We start from the raw sequence: 24812 nt of genomic DNA on the forward strand, positions 1-24812 counted from the left end.
TGAATAGGTTATTTATATTTCAGCTAAATATAATATTTCAGAGCTTAAGTAATTTTTCAAAAGACTCTTGCTAAGAATATATGCATCAATATTTTGTCCTGCTTTGATCATTAATAAAGATGTATTGTTACCACAAGGGGGCATACTAAACCACTTTCTACAAAATGAGGGTTTTGTACAAACATTTGGCAGTACGGCTTCCACAAAAGTAAAATCTCAGAAAAGGAAAATGATTTTTGATTTAGTTAGATATCTGGTTTGATGTATATTGTGATAAATGAGGCTCATGCTGCTTCATTGTCTTATAAAAATAGATTCATAGTAAATTAACAACAGAACAACAGAAAAAGTTTAAAGCATTAAAAAAGTTCTCGGAAGTATACAACATTTAATAGATTTTGTGGTGAAGTTGAGTAAATGGCATCTTTTACAAAGTGAATTTAAAACAAAATTTTATTCTGTAACCCTGTGGGTTGAAGTACCACTCCGTAGCTAATAAACTAAAGAAAATACAATTAAAACACTGTAGAACTGCAGAATTCAGAAAAACACAAATCTAGACAGAGTGATATAGTTACAGGTGCAGGAAAATAATCCTTCTCGTCTTTGTTCTTCTCTATCCCTGACTGAAAATGGCTTCCTGAATGTTATAGAGACAGTTTTGATTATGGTCTGTGCTGTAATTACTTTTACTGTGATATTTTGTTAATGCGTTATTGCTAACTGTATGAACATGTTGCTGGTTGGAAATAAATCTGGGTATCTTTTTCATGCCTCCCAATTGAAAAGCTGTTAAGACTTCAGTAATAACCACTTTGTACAAAATGGATCAAAGGCTTTGTTCCATAAGTTTCATGCATTCATTTACACATCCCCAAACATACTTCTAGTTTAATGGCTGCTCCTGGTAAAGGTCAATTTTTATATTGTATTTCCTTTGAAACTGAAGCATCTGTTATAAACTTCAGCTTTCTTCAAGTATATAAATGTTTAATTTGTGTTCTAATAAAATTCATCACAGATGTGGGGCCAAAGTAAATTGCTTTTAAAAAAGACCTAGAACTCTTATAGGAGATTTGTTGAATGCGTACATATTGTACAGTTGTAGTATATAGTGATAAATTAATTGTTTTGAATTTGTGTAACTGTAGAAATATTTAAAATGTTTTAGGCATTACTATTATTATTCTTTTTGTAATTTTTGTGATATTACAGGGTTCTAGTAACTTGCTTTCCTAAAGACCATCAGCTTAGTGCTAGTCAACCCATTTAGTGACACAGGTAGCTGCTGGGTGCTGATATTCCACTTTTTCTTGTGTGGTGTGTGCTGCCCTGTACATGCTCCTTGTGCCCTTAAGAATGCATACCTTCTTTAATCAAGGTGTATGAAAAAAACATTTGTTCTTTGTTTTTTCAGAAAGTGTTCCTACCACTAGAGTGGCAGAATAAGTATTCTTTAACTTCTTTCCCATTGTCCCTGAGAAACCTTGTCTACTCTTAGACACACACAAAATGTCATCCCCAAATTCACTCAATATGGCCAGTCAGAGCATAAAGAATAAAATGGTTTGTCATGTTATTATAGTGAGCACATTATTTATTTTAGTTCTAGTAATGTTGAAGCATACAAAGGTGATAATTTTGCATAAACAGTAAATTCTGACTCCACTTCTAAGGCTTTGGGGACCTTTCAAATTTGTCATTCACTGATCTCTAGGGCAAAAGGTAGATGTGTCATGTACAGAAGATCCCTTACAAAATGTGTATATATTAATGAGTGACAGCATGTTAGATGTAACTGTGACCGAGCCCAATAAACAGGCATTAAAAACTCGCCCAGCACCACACACAATCTAATTTCCAGGGTGCTTGTGTAACCTAATGTAATTTTAATGAGCTATAGGCTTTCTTTGCAATTATTTTTTATAAACACTCAAAAGTGTGATTTTGAAATACACTGATCAACAAAACCTTTACCTTAAACGCCTCATGGACATTTTGCTTACTTATTAGGTGTCTGCATTTTATTGCTAAATGATCTGTTTATCTCTTTGCAGTTGTTGACAATGTGTTTTTGAAAATAAAATCTTACTCTAAACTTTAGAAACCTGAGGAAAAGATTTTTTTACCACTCAAAAACTCTACCTTGTACAATAACTCAGGTGGCCCCATCTCTGTATACTGAACAACAGGTAACATTTGGCTATAAAAGTGCTCAAGAGTGTGAAATTAGTGAACAACTAAAACTGGTAATATGTTATTTTTTTCCATTTATTTATATATATTTTTTCTTGTGTTTGTATTTTTTCTTTGCTGTATCGTAACAGTTTAAAAAAATCTAATATTGTAAAATAACTAGGTGCCAAAATAATATTTTTAAATATTGTTCCTCCCTCACTGATTGTGTTGTACTGTGATCCGAGTGAGGGAAAAAGTAAACAAAATCTTGGGAAAGGCAGTTTAGAGAGAGAGACCCCTTTCCAAGTAGATTGGGCATCCAATGGGTTCTAAAAAATGCAAAGGCAAAAATAATACAAAACAAGTATTCATTTTCACAGGGTTACAGTAGATGGCCAATCTATCATTGCCACCTCAGGAATACCTGTACAAGGCAAAATGCAACAATAGAGTATACCACTCACTAAATACAGAGCTATCACATATGTGGATACAGATTTGTTTCAAATCCTGGAGGCTGTGTCAACAAGCTTCCCTACACGCCATTCAATCTGATGAAAGGACCCTTCCAACGGATGATTTCAGTGCTCTCTTATCAGAGATGACTTTTCCATAGGAAGGCAAACAACATGGCAGTAGAGCAGTGGCACCAAGTGCCACATGAGAATACCAAGAAGAGAGACCGAATAGGCAAGCATTAGTAACAATATATAAATATATTATTTGTATTTTAGTATGAATGACTAACAACAGAGATGCAGTATGCACTGCTAATCATTAACTCTACTCAGGGTACACTAAACTGAAGTAGTTAGTCTTCAGCCTGGATTTAAAAGCTGTGAATGAAGGGGCACCTCATACAGTAGCAGGTAGACCAGCTTTGGAGCCCTGTAGCTAAAAGCTCAATCTCCCACTGTTATTTTATTAATCCTTGGAATTATAGGCAGACTGGAATCTTTAGATCTTAATGTGCGCTCTGGTTTGTAAGTAATGATAAATTCAGGCTAGTAAGCAGGACCTTTAATTAAGGCAATGATTAAATGATATATATGTTAAAAGGCGGAATACCGCTACTAGTTAGGCAGGCTGCAGTGAGGTTGTATTTAATATGACAGTGTCATAGATAACTTTGCAGAAAGAAAGTCTAGAAAAGTAAAACTGTACATAGAAAAGTTTTCATTATAAGGTCAGTCCTTAAAGTTTGTTAAATGTCAGTTGTGAAAGCTTTGTAATTGTGTTATGTTTAAATGATATAATGTACATAGTTTCAGAGATAATTGTATTCTTTAATGTATTCTTACATTTATATATTTTTAATTTAATATATTTGCCTCAAAGCACCTGTTTAGGCTATTATTAATTATATTTACAATTATATTGCATGCATTTTGCATTGTAGGAGCGGAACTGACAAGTTGGTTTCCTCCAAAGTTCTGTTTGTACCATGTGCAAGTCCAGGTAAAATTGAGGGGATAAAGAGGTTATAACATATAATGTGGAATTGAAGGACATATGTGTCTGGAATATTGGGGTAACTTCAAATGAAGCCCACCTCCTTTGTGATAGGTTACTTATGATCTGAGGAGGACAACAATGTATCGAGGAGGCACATGAGTAAGTTAATCAAGGATTGTTCATGTTGGGCCAAGACTCGGCCAAGAGTTTATGAATCGTCAGGTTTACAGCTTCAAATAAAGAAATGTGTAGCAGCGTTAACACAAATATACAACAGGGCTATTGAACCCTGGGCCTGGAAGGCTGCAGGTTTTCATTCTAACCCTTTTCCTAATCAGTGACCAGTTTTCACTGGTAATTAACTTCTTTTCCCTTTGTTTTAATAGCCCTGTTTTTAAGGATTCTGTGCTCTGAATTGATTCTTTTCTTCATTAAATGACAGCAAAACACAAATGAGACATGAAACAAGCCAACAGTTGACCAGCTAACTTGGTGCTTCAAACTCCAATCAATTTCACTCCAATCACTTTTTTTAATGAGAAGCCGATTCTTGCTGTTAATTAAACTTATTTAATTCCATGGCTTATTGCTGCTCTCATTTTGTCACATCAGACATATCCAAAACTGTTGATTTTCTGTTTTTCCTAAGAACATCGCCAAAATGTTTTGGTGAACGGAGAGATCAACCTTACTGAGACCTTCACTTTTCTTTATTTTCAGATATTGTGTGATGGACACAGGTGAGCTGGTCATGTGGTGGCTTGTTATGTGTGTCATTATTGTTTGGCTGCTAATTAAGGAAAAATAAACAACTAAGGGGCCTGAGCCTTAGAAGCAAAAACTGGTCACTAATTAAGAAGTTGGTTAGAATGAAAACCTGCAACCACTGCGGCCCTCCAGGACCAGAGTTTAACACTCTTGATCTACAAGGCAACCTTGAATTTTTGTAGCTCGAACTAAAACGAGTAATACTTTAAAAATTGTTTGCCTTAATGCTAGAAGTATCAAGAATAAACCAAGTGAATTGCAGTTACTGGTACATATTAGGTGCACAAAATTATGATATAGCTGAAACGGAAATGGCTAAAAGTGAAAAATGGGGATGAATATAACAGAGTTGCATGTTTTTTAAAAAAGAAAGGCACACCCAAAAAAGTTTGAAGAGATGCCTATGATATAAAATTATTTGAATGCCTACCTTCTTCATTTGGATGATGAGCCACATCTTATTCACAATGTTTGGATTTGGCTAGAAAGCATTACAGATAGAGCCCTGATGTTAAGAGTTTGTTTTAGAGTTTGCTGTTTCAATGTGTGTCTTTTAAAAGTATTAAAGAAGTTAGCTTAGGAGGATATATTATAGTCTTTAATTACCCAAATATCAACTTAGCAAACATGATAAATTGCAGAGCATAAGAACAGCAAATTTTGGACATAATCAATGACTTTTATTTGACAACATGTGTTACGCCACCAACAGAGTGACAGGGGAGTTTGTGTAGGCTCAGTTAGTCTTGCAGGGCCAGACGTGTATATTTGTATAATTCTGGAAACAACTGTGAATTAATTTTGTGTAAATGTGGTTGAGCTCACTGAGTGTGACATTTCTAAACCAATCTAATGCCTCATAAAGCTGGAGCTCAAAGTAGGGTCAGTGATTGAAACAATGTGGCTCTTGTCAACATCATCCAAACAATAAACTGTATCCCTAAAAAATTGCTAAAAATATAAATGTTTATTGTGTTCTTCACACACACATTAAATGTTTTAAAAATAAACGTATCATTGAAAGACATCCCTGGACTTGTGTTAAAAGTGAATGATGCATTTCTGCCTGTCATATGTGGTCTCATTGGCAGTCACAGTTACAACAGTACAGTTGGAGTAGATGTGAAGTTCAAAGAATAGGTAGCCTTGTTTCTGAAAATATGCCATATGCATTTATGCCAAAAGGTGTACCATTACAACCAGTTAAAATGAGTTTTGTCTTTTTTCTATTGGTAACAAAGATTTACAGAACTTACAAATTTCTGTAGTCAGTAACAGTATATTTGCCTAACAACGCTGATACTAACAGGACCCCTGGGCAATCCTACACAGCATCCAAGTACTGATTGCACATTTAAACAAATAAGTGAAGAACGTTAGCATTACTGCTTAATTGTAAATGCTGAACATGCCATGCCAGGATAAATATATACTGCAACTCTAAATTAAAAGTCATTCTTAACACATACTTTTTGAAACATTATTGTTAATGTTGACTTAATAAATTCAAGAAATTTGCTAGCCATCAAGTTATTGCTTTGCTTATGTTTTTGACTGTATTCCAAATGTTTACAGTATACAGATCAGGGGAAATACTGGTCTTAAAGGTTTAAAAGTATATACTTTTCCCCTTTAAATAGACCATATTAACATCTCTAATATCCACTGATGTTAGTGTTTGTCATTCATCTTCTCTGATGGAACATAAAAACCTAGCTTGGTATGAGCAGGCAGTTTTGGTCACTAAGGACACCTGAGGACAAACAGTGGCTTGATTCCAGTCTGTCAAGAAGGCGCCTGACTCATCGGCACTTTAGTGACAGATGTAAATCCCTGCATGACCACTGGTTATTCTGTGTTTGTCAGCCTGCTCTTGCAGCAGTATATAGCAACCAGAGTATTTTGATAGCTTGCCTGGAAAAGGTGAGAATGCTTAAATTTAAATCATAACTTATATTAAATGTGACTTTTGATACTTTTTCTCAAGCTTTGGTAGTACTGCTTATGACTGTAATATAAACTAAAAACAAGAAAAGTTATGAACACTCCTGAACTCTTTTTTTTTTTTTTTTAATCGCTCTCATTTACAGTAGTTTAATTTCAAGAAAATAAATATAATATTCTCTTTAAAATTAAAAAGAATTTTTGGCACCTTCAAAAATTCCAAGTGAGTGTACCTTCATGTTCATACATAAATAACAATATGCAATGCATTTAAGAAATCAGGAGTGGCTAGTTTATAATTATGTAGTTATTACATCCATGTTTTCCCAAACCTTTATCCAGATGTGTTTACATCTGTATATAGCTGCCAAAGTACCAAAATGCACAATGAGAACTACACTTTTGGAATAGTATGTTCAAAGAACATGTGTCTAACATGGAATTATTTGGCAGTAAAGACTGGCATCATATAGATCAAGCAGCGTTTTCCCTACCGTTGGCATGCTGCTCAGTAATCTAGATCGCCTGCCCAGTAATCAGAAACAGTCATTTCTATGGCATCCAATCTTGAAGCAAATTGAGATAATTTATTAAATCGTTGTGAATTTTTGAATAGGACATACTGGAACTGATTTCTCCATAAGTAATATTTGATACCATGATATTTGTTTACTTTTTGTGACACTCCATTTCTGGTGTTCTTTATGTGAATTGACTGCCAAAATGAAGCTCACCTTGTACTTCTTAGAATTTGTGAATTGCTACAATTGCGAAACTAAGAAATAGTCTTGTAATTAGTCACACACTGTAAGTTACTTAAGGTGACGGCTGCGTAGGTGAGACTGCATAGTGGTAAAATTTTAGCAGTTGACGTTCTTAAATGTTGTATGCTTTCGGTCTAGAACTCATTGTGTGTTGTTTAAAGATGTAAATGTACTGAATTTAAGCAATAACCAACCCCTAAGAAAATGTATTCCCTCAACTCCCTCAACGAATATTTAGCGGCAGTGTGCCTATGAAAGTAATTTAAACTTAAGCTTTACACCTTGCTTTCCTGTTGATATGTCTACAAAGGCTTGTTCAGCATCAGAGGGGTGTTCCTTTCCTACTGCATCAATAAGCAGCTCGTGCACACTGCATTCACGGGTTTACCTTTCCCAGTCCTGCAAAGTCAGTTCACATGAGCCGCTCGGAGTACATGCATCGAAGGTTCTCAGCTATGCTTGTGCTATCTTGTGTAATCTTGAGATGTCCACGGCTTTATTTAATGTTAGCTCAGACCCGGCACTTAAAAGTTTTTCTCGCGCTTTTGCTGAGTTTGTGCCAAACACTATTCTATCCCTGATCATCTCATCTTCGTTTGCATAAGCACAGTCCTTCACCAGCAATTTTAACTCCATTACAGCAATTTTAACTCCGTTACAAAGTGATCAAAAGTCTCGTTTATACCCTGCGTCTTCTCATTAAACTTGTATCTCGTGAATATCGTATTCGTCGTAGGCATGATAAACGCCAGCGGCAGCCTGTCTATGAGCTTAATTTAAACTTAAGGTTTACACTGTGCTTTGTTTCCGCAGTAGCTGCACTTATTAATATGCTTGTATGCGTCACTCGCTTCATATTCTTTTGCTGCCTTCTCGATTGTGTAATGCGTTTTTTGTTCAGCGCTCTTTGGAGCTCTTGCTTGTTCTCTGCATACTGCGTTCACAGTCAGTTCACGTGAGCCGCTCGGAGTACATGCATCGATGGTTCTCAGCTGTGCTTGTGCTCTCTTGTGCGATCTTGCGATATCCACGGCTTTATTTAATGTTAGCTAAGACCCGACACTTAAAAGTTTCTCTCGCACTTTCGCTGAGTTTGTGCCAAACACTAGTCTATCTCTGACCATCTCATCTTCGTTTGCATAAGCACAGTCCTTCACCCACGAATATTTAGCGTCAGCGTGTCTATTGGATTGCTGCTGACAGATGGCCTTATATGGGCAGGCACTCAATTACGTGGGAGGCGTGATGATGGGGGACGCAACTCCGCCTCTTACGGCGACCGAGCTGCAGGCTATGGCCGTATATATGTACATAAGCAGGTTCCAGTTATGACCGTTACGCGTTGAATTTCGAAACGAAACCTGCTTAACCTTTGTAAGTAAGCTGTAAGGAATGAGCCTGCCAAATTTCAGCCTTCTAACTACACGGGAAGATGGACGATCAGTGATGAGTGAGTCAGTCAGTCAGTCAGTCAGGGCTTTGCCTTTTATTAGTATAGACTATATATTATAAAAACATAAACTTAGCAAACGAGACAAAACCCTTCAGTTCCTCAAGCTCATTTACATAGGTAATAGTTATACAGTTCCAATAAAATTATAGTTTATAATATATTATTTAATTGTTCATTGTTAGTATTATTTGATTATTTATCTGCACGATCTGTGTAAGAAGGGGTTTCCCCTTCTGCAGCCAGTCAACAACTAATAAAATGTTTGTGAAGATTCTTTTTGACAATATGCACATACAATTGTAATAATTGGTTTTATACCCTTTGATATTTTTCCTTTACTTTTCTTTTACTTTGTAATTTCTATTTTTTAGTCCCTAGTTTAAAATTAATAGAATCTCCACCTGCACCTGTCTGTATTTAAGAAAATGCTGAGCTCTTCATCGGATTTTGTACAAAAAGTCATCACATACCAGCAGCAGAACAATGTGTTATACTTTGCATGTCTATTAACATCTTTAAAGCTCAAGGTCATGACCACCATAATACAAACATGGAGATGGAATTAATTCTGTACATCTGAACATGTTCTTTGACTGGACACTTGTCAGAGATTAGGCCTAGTGACTAAGGTCATTGGACTGTAAAACCCAAGACTGCTGATTCAGTTTCCTCTGGTAATTCCCAGTATATTGCATTACGATTACATTTTTTGGGGAAAACATTGTTGTAACAGATATTTCCCATAGAAAATGTTAACAAAAGTTATGCCAAGAAAAACTGTAGCACAAAGTACATATTCTTGCATAGTGTATACTGTATGCATAGATTCCCACTTCGGTGTCAGATAATTTTTATATAAGCCTATACACATTGTCAAGTTTAGAAGAGCAGTCCACAGAGACATGAATAGAGGTGTTGTGGGTGTTGAGATATATTGGCTAAAAATAAGCAGTTTACTCTGAGCATTGCTGAAATTCTTTTCTGTTGATACTGTCTGTGTCCTTTGTTGAAATGCTAAAAGCTGTGACATCTGGCTCTTGTTCTCTTATATGAATATTCAAAGTAAGAGAATAATCAGTATTAGATGTCTTATTATCTATAGAGGAATGTAAAATGCAGTGAAGTTTGACACTTAATCTTCTTCAAATTAAAATGTTGTGTGAGTAGCCACTACAGTCATATGAAGTTGGTGTTTATATGTACACTATAGCCATGCATATTGCCCAGAATTGTATTAAGCAGGTTTCAGAATGCTATGTTAAGATATAAAATATGTATATTTATGGATGTTGTACAGTGTCTAATACATGTACAGTATATTATCAACACATAAAATCAATACTGTTGTCCTATTAATTAACTTTGCCAATTTATACATGCAAGTTCATATGCGTAAAACATTATGAAATGTAAACATAAAATGTAAAAATATAAAATTTTTGTTTTTACTTAGGTAGATAAAAGGCACATAATCTGTAATTAATTTTATTCAAATACTGACAAAACAAAGTAAGCAATTCTTTGTTTAAACATGTATTTACTTTACATTCTTTTAAGACTGCAGAAATGAAATACAATTAAACTCTAAACAAAACTGCTGTAAACCTTTGGATATTCCCTGTTAAACTGTTTGTTCAAGTTCAGTTTGACTTGGTAATGTAATTTTTTGCACACAAATAAAATCGAGGACTTCTAAATTTCTGATATTTTTTTTTTGTATTAGTTATATATGGAGTTCACCATTTTTTCTGTTTGAATGCCTGTTCATCATTTACTATAATACTGTTACAGTTGGGAATATTTATTATATCAATAGCGTAATTAGTTGTGTTTTTTGTGTGTGTGATCAACTGTTTATTAAAAGCGTAAAACAATCAAGTAAAAACATAACAGTGTGCAGAAATCAGTTCTATAATGTAGTAATGTGAAGTAATATGAAGTAATATAGTTAGTTGCATAGTAAGTAATATAATGTGTGGTGGGGCACATTGAACTAGTAGAATTATGAATGTAGCTGGAGAAGTTTGAGCTGACAAGCAAGAAAGACAGCCAAGCCAGCTGGTCCCCAGCACCTGTGAGGTTCATTGTTGATCAACAGTAAGTATCATCCAAAACCCGGTTCTGAATGATTTTGACCCCATTCTTTCTACTTGCAGGTGTTAGTCGTAAATGCCTTATTAATCTTTGCTCCAATAAAGTTAAATTACAAAAGAGGCTTTCCATAAACTGATATTGAGTCTGGATTTTCAACAAATTTTAAAAAATAGATTTAGCGGCAAGGAAACCAGTGGAGAATAACCTCTGTTGGAGATGTTTCACTGCTAAGGAAAGAAAGATCAAGCAGAAAAATGATAAAAGGCCAAGAGAAAGATATTTTTAGCAGGCGTAGAAGACATAAAAGGGGCAGCCTTGGACCAAAAAGTAGCTTATAATTGGGCATTGGAAAAACATTAAGAAAGGTTTCTAGATTGATACATTTGAAATAAGGGATCAAAGAATAAGCCCATTCTAAATTGTTTACATAAAGTGTAATATAATCTTTGTATTTTGGCAGCCACCTCCAGTTCACCTTCTGGTGGCCGTTCAAAGTGTCAACTGGATGATAATATGCATACATGACCGCAAGATCACCCCTGACCCTACCTAGAAGGGGATGGGTTAGGGTTGATTTCACCCTACGGTATTTTAAGTCGATCAATGAGAAATATGTGTACCAAGTGTCATGAAAATTGCTCCAGCCATTCTGAAGTGATGCTGGAACATACATACATATACACACACACATACATTGACTTAATGAAAAAGGACAAACTTTAAAAATCAATAGATGTTGGCACTGTATCTGATCGTGTCCAGCTCTGACGGGAAAGCGTTCCCTGCATGGGGAGATAAGCACATGCCCATGATATCTGTGGCAATCAGCAGCGACCATCTAAAACACACATAGCTCTGATCTCTCTCTCAAAAATGTCAAACGTTACTCCTTAACAATCTGTAGATGATAATGTCTGTTGATCAACCAGGTATCGTTAGCTAAGTGGAGGCAAGGTGCACTCGAACACATGGTGAGACGTAGAGAAACTCGAACAGAGGCTTGCGAGGGAATGAGGAAGGCCCCGCTCCCCTGCTCTTGGCCCACAGCCTCTCTGTTGGATTTGCATAATTACATCTGTGTATGGTACTTAGCACGATGAGAGAAGACACAAAATCAACCGGAAAGTTCAAGCAAATAATAGAAAACAACCAGATCTAAGTCCATTAAGTAATTCTCTCGTGAAAAGTGTACAGACATACAGACAGAACGCACTTAGACTACAACATTTTTAAAACCGTTTCTTAGTGAGCACCTATGGGCCAAGGTTATCCTACATTCCAAATTTCAAGTCCTCATGGTTCGGGAGATTTTGTGAGGAGTGACTCAGTGGCTTTTATATATATATATATAGATTTATAGGTGGGTTAGGGCTGATTTCACCCTACAGTATTTTTAGTCAACCAATGAGAAACATGTGTACCAAGTTTCAAGAAAATTGCTCCAGCCATTCGGACGTGATGCTGGAACATACACACATTGACATTGATTTTATATATATATATATATATTGTGGAGGACTGCCGGCTTCGTGCTCCGGCCCTCACCCCCAGGCCGCCAGGAGGAGCTCTCCCAACAGCAGGATTGTGCCCCGAGTTTCAGCAGGGCCTCGTGGACTATGTAGTATTTATACACAGCCCTGCTGGATACCTTGGGGGCCACCGGGAGTTGCTGTAGGGGGGCTCGTGGGAGTACATCACGGTCACATGACAGGAAGGAACAACGTGCTCCCGGGTTGAAGAAAAGGACTGTTTACCCTGACCCGGAAGGAATAAGGAACTGTGGACTGATTGGGCAGGAACACCTCCGGGTCAGGGTGTATAAAAGGATTGTGGGGAAGTCCTGACACTGAGCTGAGCTGGGAGGTAGAGGAGGAGAGAATAGTGTTGTTGTGGTTGAGATAATTTATGTTGTGGTTGATTTAATTTATGAGTAGTGTGGAGGGTGCTTTGTGCACATTATTCTTAATTAATAAAAAGTCTTGGACTTATCCAGTGTCTGGAGTCGTACCTGAGGGTTGGAGAGGTGGAGAAGAGCCTCACTGTCACAATATATATATATATATATATAATAGATAGATTAAACCATTGAATGCAAGGGACCATGGGTAGACCACATTACCAAAATAATTGGATAGGCAATTTATGTGACGCAACTTGCTAGAGTGCATAGATAGCTACTGTTTTCAAGGATTGATATATTGGGGCATGTAGTTCAGTTAAAGGTTAGGTATAAGAAGAGAAGATAAAGACATTTTTCACACCTTAGGGACTGATTTAATCTGGAGTTAAAAAAAAACTTACAACAGAAAAGGAATGTCATAGATGGATCTTAAAGAATGAAATGTGTGAAGAGTCATTAAAAATGTCTTAGCACAAGTAGATGTATTGTTTAGACAATGGTGAAAAAAAACTCTGTTCTTAAGAAATAAGAGTTTGAAAATGCTAGTATTGGCACAAATTCGGCTGTCTTTACATTTTATGCCAAATACTCAATGTGTAAGAAATTACTGGACCAAGGATCCATAGCTTAATTAGTTGTGTAGATTGATAACTTAGAATATATTCTTACTTAAAGTTAAAAATAAGATGAAGGTACATTTAAGACTTAAAATGATGTAGAATGCAAACAAATGGTTATAAAACTATGAGGTTTGCTTAAAAGTGGAGTTATGTAGTTGGTTGTTTTTTGGCTATGTCGGTAGCAACATTTGGCAATAGCTTTTCAGTAGTCTACAGTATAGTTGTATTGCCTACATCTTGCCTGAGTGCCTTACCAGTCATCCGATCTGCTACTTAATTATTTTTTTCTTCCCTTTCAAAAATCTCACTCGGCCTGCTGTAGTCAAAAGTATTTGTCACAGTCATACAATTCTTATAAAAAGTATTCACCACCTTGGTGTTTTCAATTTTATTATTATGAAACACTGAATCACAGTAAATATTTTGTAATTTGGCTGAAAACAGATCTCTGCAAAGTGATTAAAATTAATTACCCATATAAAACACAAAATAATTCATTATATAAATATTCACACTATTCCAGGTGGTATGTAGTAGATGCACCTTTGGCATTCATGACAACCTTAAGTCTATGTTCTATGCTTAGGGTCATTGTGTTGCTGAAAAATAAATCAAACAAATGCAGGTTTCTTGCAGACTGCATCAGGCTTTCCTCTGGGATTTTCCTATGTTTTACATTCATTTTACTCAATACTGTGATAAGTCTCCCAGTGCTTGCTGCAGAGAAGCATCCTTGCTTAATGGCAAGGATGGTGTATTTTTGATAATGTTTGGTATTTGGCTTACACCAAACATGGCGTTTAGTTTTACGGCCAAAAAGCTCAAGTTTGGTTTCATCAGTTCACAGAACCTTCTTCCAGCTGACTTTAGAGTTTGTCATGTGTCTTCTGCTAAACTCTAACCAATATGTCATGTGCATTTTTCTCTTTATCATTGGTGAAGCGTCCAGGCTACAGTTGTATGTACAGTCTCCCCATTCTCAGCCACTGTACTTTGTAACTCCTTCAGAGTTATTTTAGGTCTGTTAGTGGCCTTCCTCTCTAGTCTTCTTTTTGCACAGTCTCTCAGTTTTTGTGAACAATCATCTCTAGGCAGTCTTACAGCTGTGCTCTACTCTTTCTGCTGTAGTAATTTAACTGGACTCAAAGGGATATTCAGTTACTTGGATATTTTCTTGTCTCCATACTTGGAATTGTGCTTTTCATTCATCTTTTCACAGAGTTTGCTTTCATTGCTCTTGCATGGTAGGGACTCACAACAAGTTAGTAGGAATGGCGTGTTTCAAAGTGAGGCTTTGAATCGCAGTGGTGTTAATGAAGCACAGTATGTCAATCCAGGTTACCAAAGTTATATTGAAGTATCATTACCATGTGACTGATGATTTCCAAAGTTGTGAACTAGGGATTCACAGATATGGGAACTATGGGCCAATGTCGATATCCCATAATGTCTATGTACTTATATGCTAATGTCAATATATACACATTTATAGGATACAGAGAAAAACAAGAATTGATCTGTCTGTAAGAGAATTACAGAGAAATGTAAGATTTATTCATATAACAATTTTGCATACCACTTTCAGTCATTAAAAATAAATGACATCTGCCTCATTTGGCTGGCTGGCTACCTGTTGGTTATATGGGATAGTTTTGCAGGCTGTCATTTTAAGTAACTTAAATAATGTACTACACAAATCTTCTGTAATGGAACTTATAATGTTTCATTAATGCCTTAGGCCACCGTAGGCAAATTCTCTAAAACAAAATTGTTGCACATACTAGCATGTACATTTATTGCGGCATTTCAATGGTAATGCATTTATCTTAAGATCAAAGTGAGTACGTAGAGCATTCATAGGCACTTCATTAACTTGTCAGATTGAAACTATGCAATCAATAAGTGGTTGTATGTAAGCTCATGGCTACTATGGCTTCAGTAAACCACTGGATATCACTGTTTATGAAGCTCTGAAACTTCAAATCATTTATTAGTGCAATAAAAAAATAAAAAAAGCTTTACAGGGTTTTGTCTGTTCATCACTGCAAGTAAAGCCTTCCACATAAGATACATTTGTACAGCAATCACCTGAAACTCCTTGGCTACAGACATGTGAACTCTATTTAACTAATTCTGTGATTTTCAAAACCAACTAACTGAACCAGTGATGATTTAGGTGTGCCATTTTAAAGGGAGTGAATACTTACACAAACAGTTATTTAGAATTTTAAATTTGTGATTAATTTACACCACTACGCAGATCTCTGTTTGCACTTTGACATTAAATAATTTTATTTCTGTTGGTCAATACCCAAAAAACCAAACTAAATCCACTGTGATTCAATGTTGTATAACAAGAAAAACTTCCAAGGGAGTGAATACTTTTTGTAAGTACTATAATCTATTAGCTACTAATTTGATAATATTTTGTCACATTAGAAATGTAACATTTTAAAATATTTCATATTTTATTTAATTTTTAAAATGTATAGTGTTTGATAAAAGTGTTGAACCCAACTTAAATTATAGTTGTTTATAAACCACTGACCATTGGTTCAATTCAGTCTTACTTTCTTGGAGCTTGAATACCTCCAAATAAACCGAGCAATTCTTAAATCTCCGTATTCAGTGTTTTCCTGCCTGATTATGTCATACCTCCTGTATGTGTAAGATTATGAAGCATTAAAAAGCCTCAAGTTCCAGCTCTTTACTGTGCCAGTCTTCGGCACCATAAAGGAGTCCCGTTGTCTGTATTTAATGTGAGGATTACATTTCACACACTAAGCAGCCTACAGCTGGATGAGTCTTTCACAGTTTACTGGATGATAAAATACATATTGTATGAATAGATGAAAAAAGTAATTTTCTGCAGGTGGTTGACTGAGAATATTAAATGCACTCAAATGTATACAGTGATAAATTAAAACTAAGCCTTGAAGTCTGGGATGGTGCATTTTTATTCCAGGAATAATTAACTTGTTACCCCCACACATTTTTCTAGCTTTCTGCTAGCCTGAATTTAAGCATATACTTCTTTTTATCTATGGCTCTAGTTGGCAATTGCTGCTGAAAAATTATTTCCATGTTTGCATTATATAGCAGGCCCTGTCCAAATTTGTCAGAACATGGCATGTGCCTTTGAATAATTAGTGAAAAAGGGATACTGTTGTAGCACTGCAAAAAATGGTATTAGAAAATTACTAAATCCACTGAAAAGTTTTTAGTTACCCAGCACCTTTCACTATTCAAACCAGAAGAAGCAGAATTGCTCTTTGTTATCTAATTTTTTTTATGTTGTTTAGATGAGAACTTTCACAATATGCAGTGTCACCTGATTATGTAATTTTCTTTTCTTTATTTATTATTTATTCTTAATCATTGTGAACTGCTGCCTCCCATGTGGTTTTTGAGATCATATAGCTTGTACAAAAACCAATTGAATATTCATGCAAAGATGTTTCTGTTCCTTCAGTTCTGTTACATAAATAGATGAATGCCATTCCTGTCCCTAAATGCCTAATCACCTCAGTTTGACTCTACTTGCATGGAAGTGGGTGTGGGTGAAAATGTGGTGTTTGTGGATGCAGCCTCACCTGAATTTCAGTGATGTACTAGCATAATTGCCAAGCAAATTGCAACTAAACCATCCTGAATATAGCACTTAACATGCTTCAGCAGCTAATACTTGCATAATATCCTATAATATTAAACAGCATACAGCCATATTCAGCATTATGCAGTACACAGTTTAGAACAGCATTCTGTAATGCTTGTGATAAACTGCTAATTAAGGAGTGGCATTGCACATGTACTTTGTCAGCATGCACATGTTGATCAAACACAGGAAGCTCTGCAGTCTACTTTTGACTTTACACTGTAGTAAATAAACCAAGGTAAATAATATTCGATCTGGCTTTTTTATGTGTAACATATAAATGTTTTTATATAAAGACCATCACAAAACGTAATCATAAACAGGACTTTGCACGATACTTTGGTAAGCTCGGTAGGCCCTGCTATTTTAGTGAAGGGCGTGTGTGGCAGATTCACTTGCAGGATGATGCCCAACCTCTTGTTGCATCCAAACTGTGCCATCAATCGCCTTTACACCTGGTGCAGCTACGTTGTTCTTATGTTTGACTGGACATGTCTTGCGGAGAGAGCTTCTGTTCTCTTTCTCTGATGTAGAACACTCATCGTCATTTGTTAATTTTTATTATAGCCCGTCTTTATTTGAAAACTAACAGTGTCAGATCCGGGGGAGCGTGAATGTGACTGAGAGAATAAAATTGAATAATAAATCAAAATGCTAACTTTTACAAGTACTAAAAATTTACACCGGCTGTTACAGACTCAAATAAATCAAATGTATGTTTTTATTCTATAATGGTAATAATAATAGCAGCTCACTACTCAAAACAGTAAATGCATGACGGGCCAGGGATCTAAACTGCAACCTCTTGACTTAAAGACAGAAGATCTGAGCTCTGCACCAGTCAAGCAGATGTGTGTGTGCCATACCCTATCCCAATTTCTTCTACTTTGGTTAAATTCTAGAAAAAAACACACGTTTTGTTATATATCTGTGCCTTTTCTGGAACTGTTTATTTGACATTTGGACTTCAGTCTTCACACATTATACACTTCACGTCAACATTTTGACATTAGTAGTAGAAAAAGTTAGTTATGTGTTCAGCATTTTTTGCCTCACATTTTCTGTCTTCCTACATTTATACATATCATTGTAGACATGGAGTACACATGAAATACATGTGTTCCAAATAACAATGTATTATTTACCCTATGCAAATCCAGACATCTCCCTCCCAGATACACTGACTTGAGCTGGGAGAAATTTGTGTACGACTAAAGCTGCGTCAGTGGGGGATGGGATAGCAAAACTGATCAATACATTTGCAAAACGAAAGATACTGATTAGGAGGTGTGAAGGATTTTAAGGTGTCCTGGCATTACAACTTTTTTGTAGGCTTCAGGGAATCTAGTGTTAACACTTAGGTGTTAACCTGGTTCAAAGCCCATGAACCGTTATGCTGTAATGACACGTTAACAGTTATTTAAGAAACAAATGCTGTAATAATAAAGAAAGGATCGAAGCCATTACAATAGCAGCTTATGGTTTTGGCGACAGAGGAAGACAGCCCTACCCCGAGGCCCCTCAACTGCTTCAGCTTACTCTATGGCTGCAGAAATTGTACCAGGTGATGACACAAGGGAGGGAGAAAAAGAGAAAAAAAAAGTCTTTAGGCAGCTTTATAACAGGGAGCAGCATCTTGTAATGCCACCTCTGAGTGGTGTCAAGCCTCAGTTAAGTTAGTAGAATGGACTACCCACGTCCATCCATATTGCTGACTCCCTCAAAGCATTTAATAAGCAACAGTACACAGTGCACAATCCGCATGTACTTAATTCTTTACAAACATATTCTGGAAAAAAGTAAAAATGTTAATATAGTATACAGTATGTTTAAAAAATAATGTAAAGTGCATGTGTGTACTGTATATTGCACACAGAGTTTTTAACCTCTGTTTGAATGTTTTAAAGCACAAACCTTTTTAATATGTACAATATATTTGAACCATAATGTTGGGCTAATATGACAGCATGAGGAGTAAGAGACTTTTCAGCACTACTGCTAAAGAAATTGATGAAGTAAGAAAAAGATGGAATGGTAATTGTTCTAAAGAATAATTTGCCCATTCTGAAATACTGAGAAGACAGAGGAATATTTAAAGGATGAGTCAATAAGTATCAGTTTCCATTTTTAAAATTGTTAAAGGTGAGATAGCTGAATCAATAACTTAGATCTACTTGCCAATGCTTTTTTTAGGTTTACATTGCATTTATTTAAATGGTTTATTAGCTAAAAAAACACACAAACAATTTCATGAGAGATACAGTATAGCTATAGTTTTTATTATATTTTCCTTATGATTGGTTGTATGATGAGAATGTATTATTCCAGAATTGTAACTGAGTAAAAGTCATGTTGTTGGGTTTCATCCTGTAGGGTAGTGGAGTGTTTATTTGAGCCACATGAGCATAGTGCATTTATATTGTCATCTTAATTAAGTACAAATAGTTCATTTAGAACTTAAGAATTATTAAAGAAAAAAAATTCAACAGTTCAATATCAGTATTGAAAAAGAAAAAAGTGGTATTTTGCCATCTCTCAGAGGGAGTACTTTGCTTATTCTTTTCCCTTTACAGAAAGGCAGTAATTTGTCATCAAACATGATCAGAGTCATATCACACTACTTCAAAAGATCAAATCCTTTTCAGATTAAAACTTTAAGAAGCAAAAAAATCTGTTTTATGCAGGCCTTGTTAAAGGAATATACAAATAAAAAAACGTCATTTAAGTTCACACTATAAAGTGATTCTGGCGAGCAGTAGTTAATTTAAACACATTTTCAATTACATTGCCCCCATCTGCCCAGTGCTGTCAGGTAAAGCTCATTTTTACATGACCTTGAATTGGATTAAATGGAGTTTATGATGTCTGGATGGCTTTTCAGTAGAGTGTTTCTAACTATTCATTATTTATTGTTCTAATTTCTAGTTTAAGTCCAAAAAATGGCACCATTTTTCATTTTTATACACATAATTATATTTTTGTTGCATTTTCAGACACTTCTTTTAAGTGATGTAGATCATTCCAGAGCTGTGCAAAAAGTCTTGTCTCTGTACATGACCTAATTATTTTGAATATGTCTATGAACTGATTTATATTTGTATTTATTTTTTCAGAAAATATAAAGTTTTTCAAAAAATAAAGACAAAGATGACATCATAACTACTCAGGACCCCGCTTCTGTTATACAGTGCCATCTGCGAAACCTAGTTCTTTGGATAGGTTGCAAAAGAAGAAGAAAAATGTAAGAGCTATTTTTTAACAAGAATCATTAAACACCAAAAGTTGCATAGTTTAAAATGGGGCAGTGATAATTTGTTTTTCACTTCTAAACTGATGCAAGAATAACACCACTTCTATTAGGGGATGTATAGCTTTTGGGTACCAGTAGAACTCCTTTTTGCCACTAGTCTGAATTCTTTGGAGTATGAATTCAACAAGGTGCTGCAAACATTTTTATGGGTGTATGGAATCTCACAATTCCCGCGGTTTTTTCAGCTTTTTACTTATTCTAGAAACCTTCCATTTCACCTCATCTCAGAGCTTTTCTGTTGTATAGGCCAACTGTTTTATTTTATTGGAACCAGCCTGAGTCAATCCAGGTGGTTCGGCATATGGTGGGTGTAGCAACGTGCTATCGGCACATGCTCCCAAATTCTCTCTCACTCTCTCTCTGAGATAAAGCTTGGTTTGTGGCATGACACTTTCTGTTTGAAAACTGATAGACTGCAAAGTAATGCATATGGTCTACAGCAATGGATGCCGTAAGAAATGTAAATGTAGCATTTCAGTGACTCTCAGATGGTATTAAGATGCCTAATATATTCCAAGAAAACATTCCTCACATAATGACACTACCATCACCAGCCTATACCATTAACACAAGGGGAAATGGATCCAAAGATTCATATAGTATATGTTGAAATCTGACCTGCATGTTGTAACAAAAATTGAGAAAGTTTTCTTGCATTTCATGACACTTCACACATCCATGTAATTATTCTTTCCAACTTTAATTCATGTTTTGTCTTTCCTTGCCGTGTCTTCCTACCATAGAGAGTACTTAAGGATGTCACAATACCAAAATTTTAGTATTCAGTATCAGTACCAGTAAAATTTTACTATACTCGATACCTTTCAATACCAAACCCAGAAGTCCCATTATTAAATGTACATTCACTACCAAAGTAAACAATAATGTGCCTTTTTCTGTAATATAATAAAATATATATAAATACTAATACATTTACTTATTTGCCTGACATCTTCACCCATCGTGAATTTAAACATCTGAGATACAACTGGATCCGTGTTTTTGTTTTTCCATTTGGAGCACAGACAGTCACAGAGTGACCTGTTCATGGTCCTTATGTTCCATCATTTAAGGAAACTAGTATTGCTATTCATAAAAATGAAAATACAATGCAGGGCTTGAATTTTAATGTGGGATGCACAATGGGATCCTCCCAGTGTAACAATAATTGGGGGACATTTTGTAATTTTAAGGGGATTTCTGGATAGAGTTTATAAAAGATGATATCAACATGGACTATCTAATCTTGCCATGTGCACATTATAAATGTATTCTCTGATGTATTCTCTCTTGTAAATGAAAAATACTAATAAAATAATAATTCAAACATTATTTTATCTGTACTGTTGGATTAGTCAATTGCATGGTAATTCAGGATATTTTAGTATAAAAAACTCTGAGAGTTTTGTAACAACATGCTTGGTTTGTCAGCAAATCACTCTGTTTGCTAATTGTAAGATTTATGCATGCATCATTAGCTGGTTAAAAAAAAAAGATGTAATGGGTGAGTGAAATAGATTAATTTTTCATATGTCACAAAATCCTAGAACTTTTAATTTTCCAAATTGGTCATTCATTTTATTATTTTTTTCATTTGTCCAGACTTTAATTTCTTGCATTAACTCACTTTTGTCAGCATTACATTAATCAATTTTTTTAGATGTCCTGTAACACACCCATAGTTGTGCTATTTTTAAAGTATCTTATGTGACTGATTAGACTTTTGTATTGCATAGCCTGTGTATTAATTCACAATTAGGATATTAACTGGACCTGCAGTTTAACTAGTAGATTGCATTACACTCACCAATGTAAATTTCAAATACATGACAGGTACCAAGCATAGCGAAAGCACACAATTTAGATTAGTCTGATACCAATCACAGATTTCACTTGATCAGTTGATTCTGATTTTTTCTTTCTTCTTTATCCCTTTAAAAAACTTTTTACACTAAGCTCCTGCATAACCAGATGTATAGAAGCCTTATGTCCTATATTAAAGTATAATTTTGTAATTTCACTATAGACCACGTGTTAACTGTTCAATTTTTATTAAGAAAATTAAATTCTGTAGGTTTATTGTTCACTGACCATAAAATACTAAAATAATTAAAATCTCCTTAAAATACTTGCAAATAAAATATTTACAAAAATATTTATCCATAATACATATGGCATTAAAAAAATAAAATGCTTTTCATAATTACAAACTGTCATATTGTTTAATTTGTCTGTAATGTACCTATCTGAAACAGGGCTTTTTAAAAAGTAGTTTTCACCATTTCTCAGCAAAATAAAAAAAATGATACTAATATTAAAATATTTACACTCACACAATAAATTAATTGGTATTGGCAATTAAACACTGCTTAAAAGTAAATATTCCATGCACTTATAGGTTTTAATAATTTTTAATCACTAACTACACTACAGCTTATTTTACTGGTAAAAGTATACATTTACTATTTTTATTCAGGTGTGTTTTTTTTCAATGTATAAGCTAGACATTCAGAATTCTTGAGGTGTAATTATCACTAGAATCCCTGAAGCCAACAAAAAAACTCAACCTTAAATTCCTTCGCACCTTTCCATCATCGTCTTTTACTTTGTAAATGTGTCGATCAGCACAAGCAGTAAGCAACCTGCTGTAACATCCCCCCCACCTTGACGGCGCTTAACTCCAGCAAAAAGTTCTCCCAGCTCAAGCCAAGGCTCCTTATCTGTGTGTGATGTGCCTGGAGTTGTATAGGGTAAATAATACAGTACAGTGGAACCTTGGTTTGCAAGTAACTTGGTTTACGAGTGTTTTGCAAGACAAGCTAAAATTTTTAATAAATTTTGACTTGATAAATGAGCGAGGTCTTGCAATACGAGTAGTATGGATACGATTTGTCTGCTGAGCGTCATGTGATCACAACTGAGCTGATGGTTCTTCTCTCTCTGTCGTGCTCGTGTGTGTGTGTGTGTGTGTGTGTCTCTCTCACGCCTGTGTGTGTGTGACTCTCTCGCACACGTGCGTGTGTCTCTCTCTCTCTCTCTCGTGCAATCGTCTCCTATTCTTCGTCTGACTCTGTGTGCCTCACTCATATAGTCCACATCTGTACGCGTGTATACTGTTTACTACAGCATTGTGACTGTGTGTGTGTGTGCGTGTATGCGCGTGCGCGCGTGTGTGTGCTGTGACGTGCGAGTCCCCGTCTTGCTCCCCAAAACACGAAGCTGAGTCTCAGTACTTTAACAACACCAGCTTTATTCAGCTTGAAACAGAAACAGCGCGGTTATTTATTGTAGTGGGATCTGCCACTCTCCTATACACAGACACAGCAGTCAGGCAGGGTCGTTGCCAAGTAGTACTGTGCCCTGTGCATTTATAATGTTCCTTGTATCACCCATCGACGGCAGGCGCTTATAGCATGTCTGCGATCTTTTTGGATACGCTTTTACGGCGAACTGCTACAGCGCTGGGAGACTGCGATTGCTTTGGGATGCTCTTCCACGTGTCGTCCCGTTGGGTGGAATCCCACAAGAGTTTAGAAACTCACACCAGCCATGATTCTGTTCAAAGGTAAAGTGCAGGTTAATTTGTTATATGTATTTTTATTTTATATTTTGTATTAATCATTTTTATATGAATAGTTTTGGGTTGTGGAACGGATCATCTGAGTTTCCATTATTTCTTATGGGGAAATTCACTTTGATATACAAGTGCTTTGGACTGCGAGCCCGTTTCCAGAACAAATTATGCTCGCAAACTGAGGTTCCACTGTATATCGATATTTGTAATACATGCATTTCATGTGTATTCCATGTCTACAAAGATCTGTGTAAGTGTAGGATGAAAAAAAGTGTGAGGCAATAAATGTTGAACACATACCTAAAGCAGAAACTTTTTCCATGTTATGCTAATATTGACTTGAAGTGTATAAACTTTAGTCCAAATATCAAATAAACAAGTTCGCTCTTATTCAAAAATATAACCAAAGTAAAAAAAATAAATCATTCAGTTTACATGTTGCTGTCAATGAGTTACAAACCCAAGCTCAAATGTCAATCGACAGAAAGCTAATACATATTCCTGAAAGGTGCAGAGGTATGAGCTGCTGCTTTATAACCGAAAGGTTTCTGGTTTGAGACTGGGTTCTCCACATTTTTAGTAGTGAGCTGCTATTATTATTACTGTGATATAATTAAAACATACATTTGATTTTAGTCTGCAACACCCAGTGTAAATTTGGGCTATTTGTAAAAGTTATAGCTTTATTTTATTATTCAGTTTTATTCTCTCGGTGTCGTTCACGTGATACAATGAACTTGCCTTTCCCTCTCTGATTTGATGCCATTTATCTCCATTCTTTTCACAAGAGCAGTGATAACCACAGTTTGTACTGTGCTTGATTCTGCTCAGAACTATTTGTTGTACCGGCAATCAAAGATACAATGTCCCGTGACCACTATCAGACTGGACAAAGGCAGGACCGTAACAACAGACAGCTTCTTCACAGCGCTTTCGCTGGCTAATAAACTGTGGCACCGCAGCACAACTCTGCTTGTTTCCACCTGCAGCTAAAGTCACTTTAGTACACTAGTGTTTAGATTTGACAGTGTCATGCTGACAGTGTATGTGCCCAAAAAGAAGAAGTCTTTCTTCATTTTCAGTAGCATGGACCATAA

The 24812-nt window shown here is 35.6% G+C and overlaps 1 protein-coding gene across 2 annotated transcripts in view; it reads left to right on the top strand.

Moving 5' to 3' along the window:
• The window catches only part of LOC120533804 (tetraspanin-9-like), a 297253-nt gene that overhangs the window by 79755 nt on the left and 192686 nt on the right, over positions 1-24812 (top strand). The window contains exon 3 of one of the 2 annotated variants that reach the window (XM_039760776.1): positions 19945-20072. The exons of the other annotated variant lie outside the window; for it this stretch is intronic. The gene's annotated coding sequence lies outside the window, so the exon portion shown is untranslated. The remainder of the gene's footprint in view (positions 1-19944; positions 20073-24812) is intronic. 2 annotated transcript variants of the gene reach the window in all.

Source organism: Polypterus senegalus, chromosome 8 (genome assembly GCF_016835505.1).
Source record: "Polypterus senegalus isolate Bchr_013 chromosome 8, ASM1683550v1, whole genome shotgun sequence".
Lineage (NCBI taxonomy): Eukaryota > Metazoa > Chordata > Cladistia > Polypteriformes > Polypteridae > Polypterus > Polypterus senegalus.